Source organism: Branchiostoma lanceolatum, chromosome 12, assembly GCF_035083965.1.
Source record: "Branchiostoma lanceolatum isolate klBraLanc5 chromosome 12, klBraLanc5.hap2, whole genome shotgun sequence".
Taxonomy (NCBI): Eukaryota; Metazoa; Chordata; class Leptocardii; order Amphioxiformes; family Branchiostomatidae; genus Branchiostoma; species Branchiostoma lanceolatum.
This window is the reverse complement of record NC_089733.1, coordinates 15,251,994-15,266,157: the sequence shown is the minus strand read 5'-3', so window position 1 is coordinate 15,266,157 and position 14,164 is coordinate 15,251,994. Positions and strand designations below refer to the sequence as shown.

Genomic DNA, 14,164 nt, shown 5'->3' with positions numbered 1-14,164 from the left:
CGTATGAAAAAACGGCTTACTCGCCGGAGAAGTAATTCGGTTAATACCGATCTGCGAAGGGAATATTGGACTCAATGAAATTAATGCCGCGGGATCCATGTATCGAACTCTTATTCCTTCCAGCGGGCATCGAGTGGAGACGGGCGCTGCAGGAGGGAGAGATTCCCGGGGAACATGAGAGCGGGAGCCGTTGTTGATGTTCCTGCGGCTACCAGAAGCAACGGACCCGAGAGACAAGGCTTGCACACAGCGGTATCTCATCCGATGCTAACATCATCGCCGAGTTCAACAACAGGTATACCAACTCTCTTTCTAATCGTGTTTGCAAAAATGCAATACTTCCGTAACTGATCATTCATATCTTATCTGTGATCAAGATATCTTAGCTGATAGCCGAAAAGGAATTGCCTTCACGACATGGTCCTGAGTACGCAAGGTGTTGGAGAGATGCCTATTGACTCCCCAGTCTTACTCGGTAGTTCGTAAATCTAAATCCCGTACGCCCACATTACTCCCCATTGCCGGCTGTTTAAACACCGCGAATAAAGCATCACAGGGATCGTGTTCAACTATTACTTTAAGACCTAACCATGTGGAAACGATATAAGAGAAGCCTTCTTGGCAAAGCCGTAGTGTCGTATTGCCGGGATTGGCGTGCGGTTGAATGCACTTTAGGTGCGCAAGGATTGCCCATTAACGTCCTTTTACGTTTCCTCGATGAGCCAAAGGATCTAACAGGATTCCTAAAGTACTTTCCTTATCGAGCAGAGCATAACAAGGCGGTTAGTGGCAGCCACGATTTGTAGCAGGTCACTAATAATGGTGGCATCCAGTGGAAGTCCAGTACTAAGTATAAATGTGTAAAATGTTATAGAAATATAGTGTTTTTTCATGTTTTACTTGAAAATCAGATGGGGGGAGACTTAACCCTCAAACACCCCAACATTTATGTGACTAAAATGGCCTTTTCGAAAAAATGGCGTGAACGTTTTCGAAACGGACCCCATTATGTTTTGTTCAGTTGTTGGTAATCATTGTACATACTTTATTTTTAAATAAAAGAGACATGTTCAGGTGTGAATAATTCCTGCTCGTTATCATAATTTATCCAAAAAATCAGAAGGACATGCTTTGCACTAATGGTACTAACTTCACTTTTACTGCAGTTTTATCCCATGATTTTCTACAAAATGCTGTAATGTTAGCAATCTGCATGGTGTTGAAGTATTCATGCTTTCAAGAATGCATATTGAGGACAAGGCAATAGACATTCGCAGTATTGTGCCAATCTCCGTAGAAGTTAGGGGAGATTGTAGTAGATTTTTTTCGATCCAAACTGTTCAAATGCCACTTCAAAATATGCGCCTGGGGTTCAGACGATTGGGTGTTTGAGGGCTAAATTCGTTTCTCAATACTCTTTGCCTAAAGTGACCAGTTCATGAAGTATTAACAGTTATGTCGTCTTTACTCTCAACAGCAAGTGGTGTATAATTCATATGCATCATTAGCTTTGGTTTCCATGTTGATAGACATCTGCGAAATTGGTTCGTCGGGTCGTTGTCTATTGGAAAATTACTTCCCAATTAGTCGCTGCAAAACTCAGGGACACAATGTCTACTCCTGCTATCCACCCTTAATACTTAAAGCTCTCCGTTGAAAGTTTTGAATAGACACTGTCAATTCGTTCGTACGGCTAGTGGCACATAGGGCAAAAAGTTACGTTGCTGTTTCAGTAGCAGGGTATATTCACAGGCAGGGATTGCTAGTCTTTCCCCTTTAACATGTTCGAGGTAGCTCCTCGAAGACGGGACGCGAACGTTCCTTCCGAAATACGCGTGCAGCCCCAACCGAGATGTCCTGCCCATGATTTAACTAGAGTATCCCTGTAAGTAGCTTATTGGAATCAGCAGCTTGTACCAGATGAGCTATAGGGACATCCCTCAGACACGTTGGGGCTTTTCCTATATATTTATCATATATAATGTCCTATACATGTATATGTACATGTCAATATGTGCTTGAATGTATGATATGTACTATAGTATAGTACTATGCATAACGGCTGTCATTTATAAGACGGAAACAACGTCCATTTCCCAAAACCATTGATAATAATTATATGGTTTGTTAATCAAATGAACACATTTCATTGAATATCAAGCTCAAAGGTGTCATTACTTTATTTAGATTGATTTTATCACAAACACACGACTGTCGTTGCAGATACTCATAAACCTTTTGTCGATCCTTTCGCGTCCTGTCATTAAGGTAAGATACTGATCTGACCTATACCGTAACTCTATAAAACTAGTGGCAAGGGAACACTTAGAGTGCACCAGACTGCGGGTTAGCTGAACATCAATATTATCGAAACATAGTATATTTTGTTAACTGACACTTGACAACAAGAGCAGATATACATTTTTACAGGGAACTCCGCCAGGAAGCGATTCCTCAAGCAACTGGATAGAGTTGGAAATTGTTAGACGTTTCAGGTAGCATCCACTACCTTTCGTCACTGACTGGAGTAAGATCTGAGATGCACCAAGTTTTAAACAAAAATTATCAATTGATATGTCAATGACTTGAATACAAAGTCAAGACAAGGCTGATTCTAATGAGTCAATTAGCTCCTGTTGTTTGAATACAGAAACTAATGTTAGGTAGTAGAGGTGGGTTGTGCCACAGAGTTCGACACGTAGGTCTCCTTTGCTGTTGGTATACTAGGGATAGTTTTTTTCAACAAAATTAAACCCACTTCCATCCTTACATAACGACTTGATTCTTATCGAGAAAAGAAGTGACAAATGACATTAATAATCCAGGCGAGGTTACCGCTACATCAGCATGGGCATTAACAGCCCTGTCGATCGTAACGGAGGCAGCCCTCCACAGATTTAGATCTCGTGATGAATTAGATCGGTTGGGACCATGGCCTGCTGTTGCCACCAGGTGCCACCGGCAATGCTGTAGGCGTTGGAGCCGCACAGTGTGCTAGAGACAAACTAGATTCCTGTTGGAGATAACTCGAAACATAGCATGAGATGAATCAATTTTACGTGACGCTCACTGTTGAATTTTGCCAAATTCAAATTGTTATCGATTGTAGTCATGTTTGACTACTTTTTTACTCGAGAAAGAAATGTCGTCGTATTCATTAGCTGTTGGAGCGGCACTCTGTGTCAGAAAGATACCAGATTCTTGTCGAAGATTACAAAACATGCGAATAATCGATTCTGAATGACGGCCGAGACTGTTAAATTTGCCAATCTAATATTCTTACTGAATAGTTTAGTTATTTTTAATACTTTTTTCTTTGATAAAGAAGAAATATTGTAGTATTCATTAGTTTTAGGCGGTGAAGCTGCACACTGTGTCAGAAACGTACCAGATTCTTGTCAAAGATTACAAAGCATGCGAATAATGGACTTAGAATGACGTCCACAAAAATCAATGTGTTTTTGCCAATTGATATTTTTTCTGAACAGTTTAGTTATGCTTTCAATACTTTTTATTTGATAAAGACATCTTGTAGTATACGTAGTCATTAGATGTAGGCGGTGGAGCTGCACTCTGTGTCAGAAACATACCAGATTCATGTCGAGATAACTCGAAACATGGTATGGGAATGCGTGACGATCAGTATCGAATTTTTCCAAATTCATACTTCTATTAAATAGTTTAATCACGTTTCAATACTTTCAACTTGAGAATGACATATGGTCGTATTCATTAGCAGTGGGAGTTGGAGCTGTACTCTGTGTCAGAAACATACCAGATTCTTGTCAAAGATTATACAAATAATCGATTTTGAATGACGCCCGCAAATGTATTTTTGCCAATTTCATATTTCTATCAAATAGTGTAATCATGCTTTCGATCCTTTTTTCAAAAAAAACATTGTAGTATTCATTAGCTGTAGGAGCTGCACTCCGTGTCAGAAACATACAAGATTCTTGTCGAAGATTACAAAGTATGCGAATAATCGATTCTGAGTGACGATCGCAAATGTATTTCATATTTTAATCAGTAATATTCTTATCAAGTAGAAAGAAATCTTGTAGCATTCATTAGCTTTAGGCGTTGGAGATACACACTGTATTACAAACACATCACATTCTTGTCGAAGAGAATTCGCGAATAGTCAATTTTGCGGAACGCCAACTATCAAGTTTTAACAAATTCATACTTCTATTAAATAATTTAACAATGCTTTGTAATTGAACGAGAAATCTTGTGATGTTCAATACGGTGTAGTTTTAGAACTCACGGTTCAGATTCAAGGCCAATAATGCACAAAAGTATATCATATTTTTACGATAAGAATTAGGGGTGGGTACCGGTCCAGAAAATTCAGGTCCGGTCCAGGTCCAGATGGTCAGGTCCAGGTCCGGACCTGTACCTGTACCTGTACATGTACCTGTACCTGTACCTGAACCTGTACATGTACCTGTACCTGTACCTATAGTAGTGTTGCAGTACATCGTATTTTGGAGAGGGAGACACAAGTATGCTGGTAGTTGGTACTGTGAATTTTCTAATCGGTCCATTGGCCGGTCCACTGATTTTTTCTGGACCGTTTTTTTTTTGACCGGTCCATAAGAAAATACCGGTTTTGTACCGGTACACGGTACCGGTGCCCACCCCTTGTAAGAATGCTTTCTGTAATCTGCTCAAAGAAGATGTTAGATAGCATCATAAAGAAACAGGCTACAAGGATATCATCACATAGTGTGTTGTTCGCAGCGATAAACTCCTTGAATAAGTGATTGACTGTGAACTGGATAAACGAATATTGATTCGAACAGGTAAAGGGTATTGCATTTAGGAGTGACAGAATTCACTACGGGTAGTATCGGATCGGAAGTGCTTTGTGAGGCACATTTTCCATTTTCCGGTGGGCAATCGACGGTGGTATTAACAGCGGATTACTGCGGTGTTAACACGAAGCCAATGGGGCGTTAATGAAACACCGTTTTACCGATACACGGTTTTGTCAAGGCTTGGAATTGCCTCTGGCAAAGTATTGACCAGACCTGTAGATGTAGAAGTTAGATAGTAAAGTGTTACCCTCGGATAAGAAATTAGAGGTTTATTTTACAAACGATTCAAGTGGCAACAAATAGTCTTACTTATGACAAAAGGTTAGTTTGGTGGTTAAAGTCCTTCCCGCACCAAATGGTGCATAAGGCTAGGTCCATCTCCTTTCTAATAGCATTTAGGCAACACACTAATAGATACTCTTTCTCATAAGGACTGAGAGATATACCCAGAGATGTAGTATGTACCATTACGAAAGGTCTTGGCCGACAGGGGATCGAACTCACGACCCACCGAATGCAAGGCGAACACTCTACTCACTTGGCCATTGCACCGGTCGCTATCACATAAGGTTGCACAACCAAATTCTTTTATAAAACCAGTGATTTATCAACCTGATGATACAGGTGACGGAAGGCTGCATATTAGTTAAGCACATTAACCCAATTTTCATTGTTCTATAATTTAATTCAAGTGCAAAGTTCCTTGTTTGATCATGATCCCCGTTCAAAGTTTACAAGTAAAAGTACGAATTGATGTATGAGTAAACGACACATTTCCTGCGATTCCGATGTTCTATTCTTTGTCTGTTTGTAAGATAATTATCGACTATAACAATCGTCAGGTCAACTTGAAACTTCAATAGTTTCAATTAAAATGTAAAGGCGATCGATGTGTCCTATACTTGTTATAGATATTTGAGCTTGGTATTAACATCGGGTCTTTGACAACCACGTTGATGACCATATATAGAGAAATCTAAATTGACACGACAAAACTACAGCGACTTTCGTAAGGTCTTCTACAAATATATATGCAAACAACAAACAATGGTATACAAAATAATTAACCTAAGTACAAGTATATAGATACTTCAACATGTCGAGTTTTAAGTATCACTTACACTACTAGTTCTCATATCTAAACATTCTTTGATATATTTACCTACTTGTACACAATAGATGCGTAGAAGGCACCGTACCTAGAATGTATAGCATTAGATGCTGTCCAGTATTGACTCTACTTTCTAGCGATGTATTGACTCATTTTGTTTGAAAGACTAATCATCTCAATAGCCTCATTACTTCTGGTGTTCATACACGCAGGGAAAATCATTTCTAAGCTCATTTGCATTGAAGATGGCTTACTAATCAACTTATATCCTTCGATCTGATGTCATACGACAAGCCTCTGTAGTGAGATTATCTTCTTCCGATAGACATAAACTCCGTCTTGCCTAATGCAATTATATATTCATTGCTCATAGGAATTAGAACGATGAGCCGGACCTCTAATTATAGAAAATCGAAATCTTATTGGACATATATAGTGGATGTTTAAGAAAACAGTAAGGCTAGTGTTGCAATTGCGAACTCTTTGTCCAGTCGTGTGCGTTTGTATCTGGTACTAGCTTAGAGGTATGTTATTTGATTCTCCACCTACACGTTTTGTGCAGTTTAACGATTTCTTAACACCGCAATATCGCATCTTAAATTTATCGTATCCTTCGTTACTGAAGACATAGAAATAGCGTTGTATTGTGTCATCGTTGGTAAACTTGTCCTAAAAAACGCAGGTATTGTAATGTTGTCGGCTCAGTTAAAAGACAAGCAATATATAACTCCACAAATATATATGTGCTACTAGTAAAACTGCGAAAGAAGACAGGGGACCGATAAAATCTAGTCTATGTGGACAGGTGGTCACAATAGACACGATGCTTGATGTCTGTGTCATAGAGAAAATTATCACCAAGGGACCACCAAAAAGTTATCATATTGGCCAGGTGGTCCTTATGTAGAGGTGGTCACTTGTAATGGTTTGACAACTTGAGGAGGCCGCCACTTTGTCTTTGTTCATGTATATGACTCTTCTTTGAATAAGAAAAGTATTGTACGTCCAGGGTACGATATTCGATGTATATATGTATGTAAAAACAAGTATATGCTTCCTCAGCTTTTTACGTTTGTTGCAAACAGCACGAAATCTTCTAATGTGAGAAAATAATACATTAGAAGACGCAAAACCTATGAATATCAAACTCTTAAAATTCAAGGAGACGATGATTTTACTTCACCTACGTCATCAGAATGATTGGTTTCTCAGGTGCCTAGAAAAGCCATATTGCTTATTTGGGATTACCAATTATTAATTTCCGAGTGTTTTGCAATCTGCTTATTCATCATTGCTAAGACTAATAGCATTTTTCTAGTCTGGATATACCTTTATTAATTCTTATTTTAGGGTTGGTCTAAATCAGAAAGCAGTATACGTAGATTGTAGTTTCGTACATCAGTAGCCTTCCACTAAGTCAATGGGGGAATTAACAACCCAATTCCACGAGGACGGCAACCTCCGTGTGACCGCGCTGCGACCGAGCAATCTTGAAGAGCACTCAACGAATTGTATAGATAAAAAAACTTATTTCCACGCTTTGTGTGTTTTGTTGACTTTTCAGTCAGTGTTTCTACATTTTGCACTTTATTTATTCCTATTTTAATGTCAAGGGTCACACAAATCAAAGTTACGTCGCAGCGAGGTCGCATCACCATCGCCGTCTAATAGAATGGGGGCCTGAGTCAACTATGTCATCAAACGTCTGACATCTATACGAAATATCAAATAAAAATGATCGATACACAACAAATATGGAAAAACGACGATCTTTGAACGACATGTTTGCATTACTATTTTGATGATATCCCTGCTCAGATCCCAACAGCCAGTTACTGTTCAGACCATGTGTCACCATGTAATCCAAGGTTGTGTCATTTCATTTGTCATTTCTTGAACAAGGAAAGTTTGGGGTTCAATGTACTATCGCGTAATGTCATGTGTTAATTTGAAAAAAATACTTAACGCAACTTACCATTTTATAAAGAAGAACTTTATTGCACGACAATTGTACATGGTACAAAGTATGGCAAGAATTCGTAAACATAATACAAAGTAGAAGTATAGAATAAAATTTAACATCCTAATTAATCATACAATACAATAAGGGCTAGCATACAGTTTGATATAGCATCCTAATCACTAATACAATACAATAAGGGCTAGAATACATTTTGATATAGCGTTGGTTTCGAGTTGGTTTAATCATTATATAACATCTAGCTATGTAGCGTTCACCGTTTGTTCTGGACCTGTATGTTTTACCTCAGTCAACATAAGTCTTCAGCCAAGAAATATACCGTCTAATAACGGGTAGCCATCTTGGCATGGACCATTAGGCCCTCTTGGCCTTTGGAACTCAGACTGTCGAACCAAACGCGCGTGCACTCCTCATTGTTTGCGTGGCCTCGCGGCCCTTCTCCATCTCTGACATTTCGGGGCAGCGTGCGGAGGAGAGCGCCCATACGTCCCCTCGGAACAGACACCGTGGTATATCATGAAAGAATCATATCACATCCCCAGACTGCGATTCAATAGGAATTCCTCCCGAGGGCATTGCCGATACTACCGAAAGATTGAAGACCTCAAAGTGGAAGAACGCGCCACCGAGGCTTAGTGCAAATCCAATTTATTCCCATCGCCCCTCGAGGGTATTCTTTTCTGGCCAAGCACAGAGTATGAGAAGGAAAGATCGGAATCTTGAACAAGCTAAGGGTAAAACCAAGACTGTCGTTTCCCTTTTAACGAGCTCGCTCTATATGACCCTAAACCGTTATATAGTAGAAAGTAATCTACCGTTGACTTGAAAGGCCACACAAGCGTACTACTTTTCGAAATAAAATCTACCCACACAAAAACCCTCTTCTTAATTTTTTGAAGTTTTCATTGACGAAGTTACGATCTAAATATAAGCAGAATCCTTTCCTTATCAACCCCTGTACTTGAACATGTAACGACATAAGTTGCTGACACGAAGTGAAATGACTTGGGTTATTCCTCTCCAGTTATCCTACATACACAATCAGGCAGACAATAAGATGATCTTGTACATCAAGGATAAAACGTTATAACAAGCAACCAGAATTGACCCTCCTGGTCAAAATTTGAATCTTATAAGAGCTCTTTTATCTTCTATCTTAAGTTTGTGATCTAGCTGCCAGCACTGCGGCAGGTTTTTGGTGAAATTGCTGACTTGAGTTATTCTTTTCTCTTGTGGGTTTCCGTGTCAGGGAATGACTGATGAGACTCCAGGACGACCAGATAAGTCACCCTAGGCAACATGACGCCAAAGTAGGGCGAATGGAGTTTAATATATGAGACATATAAGTCTTTTCATGCTCTAACGTCATGTATACTCATCCCAATTGATGCACTAAAATCTCTTCTTACAGTTCAGAATTTTTTTTACTAGTACTGTGATATTCTAAACACATCGTGGTCTCCTCTCAACAAGGTTTAAACTTGACAACCATAATGGCATTCAACGTCAGCGTACCTCAAAACGCGACAAGTGTTTCGACATGATATACATTTGCCACGGTACTGTCATACCCATTGATGCTTCAGGGTGTTGTTGATATCCCCATGTTTCAAGAACTACTCAATATCACCGTCATGTGTCCCAGAGTACACCTGCAAAAAGTCCCCAAGGACCCTCCGCAATCAAGGTGATGAATGCCCACTCAGCCTAACCCCAGACTTCCCAGGCATTTTGCGTCCAGAATGGCGGTATGTTTATGTAGCAGCTGTTACAATCTGGGCTGTTGACGGGTAAAACCTTTTAAAACAAGCTCCTTGGGATCTAAATCAACAGAATATCACAGAGATGTATGGTGTGCCATTGGGGGAACAGCGGCACGTATGATTATGTATATTGCCAGGTCCTCGGCTTGCTGACAATGTCCTTGAAAACTCTATACAGACATTATAGCAATAACTACTTCCAAATTTCCAAATCGTCACAAATATCCAGTACAGTCTAGATGTAGACATTTTATCTGTGCAATTGAAATATCTAGTATGTTTTCTAGTAATCAGACTTCATCTACGTAATGTAGAAAAGCAATAGAAATGGAAAGTAAGGATATCAACTTTGTTGTTTTCAGATAAGCATTTTAGTGTATTGTTAATCACTATGATTAATTAGATCATAGTCTGTGTTTGCCCTGACATTTGATATGATGTTTGGCTATAGAATTGGCTTCGGCTACGGTATCAAAGATATCTTCATAGCCTCGTCAAAAGGGTGATCTAAAAATCTCGGATGTGCATATCAGCTGCGTGTAATTTAACAAAAGCAATCTAAACTCTTTATTTTTTTCTCTCCAGAGTTCGTCTAGAGACATCTTGTTTTCAGACGGAGGCACCTGGTCATCTGTAGTGGACTAACCATGAGCCAGATGGTCCCTGTAACAGTCGTCATGCAGTACCTGGTCCTGTGCGTTGTTGTACTGGTCGTGTCCAGATCAGTGGGAACGACCAAGCCTATCCCGGCTCCTGGAGTCAACCCTGCTGTAGAGAGCCACGCAGTCAGGCCCAACGAACTCCTACTCCACAAGAATGGTCGTTACAACGTAGCAATATCTACTAACAGTTCCGGTAAAATTGTGCAGAATGAATATCGCAAAAACGTTTTCAAAGCGACACACGCTATTTCAAGGACACGTGCTGAACCAGACGCCGAGATCCGGGTCCTCATGAAGATGACGTCACTCTCATCACGAATGTCCCTCCGGCGGAGTGAACGCTCTGCAGATGAGCAGAACCTGGAGCAGGAGAGTTCTCAGCTCTTCCAAGAGGGATCTCAGTTGTTCCAGGTTATAACCTGCATCATCAATGTTACTTGCAATATGGGAACTCCCAACTCAGAATGCACCTGTGTGAACGATCTGGACGCTTTCGGGCAGCCCAAATGCACCCTCCCGAAAGCGCGAATCACACACAAATCGAAGGTGACAATCGTGCCAATGAACCTGTTCTGCGCCGGGGTCGCCCTCCCCCTGGTGGACGATAAGACACATTACGACGTCCACGCTTCTTGCAGCATCTTCGCCCCTCAAGACGTCTCCTACAAGGTGAACTTTATCAAAGAAGACGGGGAACGGGATGTTAAGACGGGAGGACTTATCTTAAAGTATAAGGCATGTTTAGAGCCGGAGATGAAAAGGTAGATTTAATATATCACTTTGGTCTGTTCATTAGAAAGGCTGCGGGTAAATACTAGGTTTATGGGGGCGCCGTTGCAATAGAGGTGTGGACGATCAACATTATGTGGAGGAACTGTCTTAAAACAGAAGAAATCATTACACTTAAAGACGATTGCATCTGTTTGGGTACAGGATCTAGGAGAGGAGGTGGACTGTGTTGTGAGAATATACCATGCCATCAAGACAATGCCGTCGTGATAATGGCAATAATTCTTTGCCTCTCTTGTAGGCTGATGTTCGATGGGAACCCATGTGCTTAGAAACTGATGCCAACTCATGTATCATGGTAAGAAATTCAATTCAAGTGTGTAGCAAATGTCCAAATCACCTTAGGACTGGTCCTTTATCATGTTTTGACCCTCGTGCTGAACGTAAACTTTCTAGCTGAGTACTTCACGTCATTAGATAAAGTTTGAACTTAATTAGAAGTTGTTTATCATTTTTGACAAACTCTTTTGTTGATACGATGCTTCATAAATAAAGCAGCTATGTCATACTTGGGATGTGGTTTGTCTCATGTCTACCACGTTGGCTTGATAAAGTTATGATATACGCCAAAAAATAATTACTCAAGCAACTGGATGAAATTTTGAAACAGTGAGACGTTTTAGACAGCATCTTTCCTCAGTGACTAAGGGAAGGACCGGGAAACCAGGTTTTATACCAAAACTCTGAATAGATATGTTAAATGAGGTTCAAGACAATTTAGGATGTCTTGCCATCGTGTTCAGTAGGCTCAGGACAAGTTTATATGTTAATAGTTCAATTAGCTACTGTTATTTTAGTACAGTAACTAATGTTCTTCGTCCGGGGAGGGGTGTTTATCATATTTTGCTGTCAGAAAAATGCAATCGTGAATCGTTTCACTTGAACCATTCCAGATTAAGACCGGAATAAATGTTTCACAAAAGATATGCTAATCACATGCAAGACATCTATTGTCAACTACGGGCGTGAGCCCTACGTGGCCCCGTTGGGCACCCTTTGGCTACTGGGCTATTTCGGGGCAAGGCCCCGGGAATTTTTTGAAACTCGTTAAAATCAACCCGGTTACAAATAATCGCCGTAAGCTAACCATGAGAACACAGAGGGGTCCACCCCCTATAAAGCCGCCAGTCCACCATGGCAAATGTGTGGGTTTTGGGCCCGGCCGGGGCTACATCCCCAACGGGCACCTGCGCAAATGTGACCGTAGCATTAGCTGCTTAGCAATCGACATCCAAGGAGGACGCTAAAAGAGAAAATTGCTCCATAACTCACTTATAGTTATTGTCATGACTTAGTTATGCAGCTACAGTCACATTTGCGCCGGAGACCGCAGGAGTGTAGCCCCGGCCGGGCCCCGAAGCCACAAATTCGTCCCGGTGGACTGTCGGATACCGTAGGGGCACCTCCCGGTGTTCTCACGATTACCTTACGGCGTCTATTCGTTACCGGGTCCCGGGCTGATTGTAACTCTGAGTTAACGTATCGTACCCGTGCGCCACACGTACGTCATTTGGACCGCAAGGGAAAATCGACCCAAATTCGCAAAGTTGGCGCAAATACCTGGCGCAATTTGGCGCAGTCCAGTGAGATGATGCACACATTTTCGCTCAGCAACAGCGAGTAATAATGGTAAAAAAATAAAGCCAACATTCACAACATGGAGTCATGGACCATTAAATTATGTGACATAATTGCATGGATAAGCAACAGGCTTCACGTTGGATATAAGTTCTTCTCGGTGGTTCGTCAAAGATTAAGCCGGCTTAAAACGTCTTACTGTGGTACGCTAATCATGGATTACCGCGGATGATAATCTGCAGCGAGTGACGTCAATGGCTCTGGGGGTACATTCTGTGTTACAAAACATCGGGATGAGAAAGGGGTGGTGTGGTGGTGGTGGAAGAGGCAGCAATGTCGGCGGAAATCGTGGGCCGTTTTGGTCGATGATGTTATTTGAGGAGTCCTGTACAGTCGTGTGCAGTTAAGTGCTAATGGTTAGGCCATAAGATAAACAAAATTAAGACACTGCATTCTTGGCATATGAAGTATAATTGATATAGTATGTCATGCAATGTGCCAAAGCTTATATCTCTGACATTAAATGGAACAAACAATATATAACGTTATATGCACCATTTTCTCAACACATTCAAGACCTATAACCACTCATTTGAAAACTGATGCCCCCATATCGAAAACTCTCAATATGCCGCTCTCTAATATGAGACGTACTCGTTAGTGGAATTCGAAGTGATGACGCATAAGTTATATCACACAGAAATGAAGTGGCTTGTCTGTTGTCCTTATTGGATTAATCCTACCAACCATACAAGGCACATAAAAGCGAAACCGTCTCGGTTACTTGACTCCCAAACGGCGCCGAATATTCGAAAATCGATCGCGGTATAATTCGTCACAATCAGAGAAATTGGCAGATAGCTCTTAATTTCAAATAACACTTGTTCAACAATTAAGTACACAATTGTAACCTCCTGGCAGCAAAATCAATCACAGGTTTGGCCGTTTATTTCACGCTCTGGTAGAGACACAAGCTGCCCTCAGAATACAGAAGTTTCACCGGGTCAAACTATTCCTAAACTTTGTATAATGTACCACTAGGTAGCTAGACGTAGTCTCATTGCCTTGTTGATGCGGTAAGGGCAGTGGGTCTGTGCACGTGCCCACTGTGTCTAGGGCACGATGTTGGAAGACAATCCCTCTTTTTCCACCGCCTTTTACATGTACCTCCCCAATTGAAGTCAGGTACCCATTTTTACACCTGGAAGGAGCAAGGGAAGCCGTGTTATGCTTAGGTCACATTTCCAATCCGGGGCCCGGTCGGGCAGCTTGCGGGAACGAAAAATATGATATAAAAGACAACAAAAGACAAAAAAACGTTAAAAATTACTCCTAACTACAAATTGTGTATTTTCTTGATATGCATTTTTTATTTTTCGTTTTCGCCGACACCCCGGCCGGGGCCCGGCTTGGGAATGTAACCTAAGCATAAATTGCCTTTCCCAAGGACACAACGC

At 40.9% G+C, this 14,164-nt stretch overlaps 1 long non-coding RNA gene across 1 annotated transcript in view; it reads left to right on the top strand.

Moving 5' to 3' along the window:
- The window catches only part of LOC136445506 (uncharacterized), a 31,742-nt gene extending 20,098 nt beyond the window's left edge, over positions 1–11,644 (top strand). Inside the window, exons 2-3 of the long non-coding RNA XR_010757414.1 lie at positions 124–295; positions 10,264–11,644. This is a non-coding gene — a long non-coding RNA (uncharacterized lncRNA). The remainder of the gene's footprint in view (positions 1–123; positions 296–10,263) is intronic.
- The last annotated feature ends 2,520 nt before the right edge of the window (positions 11,645–14,164 follow it).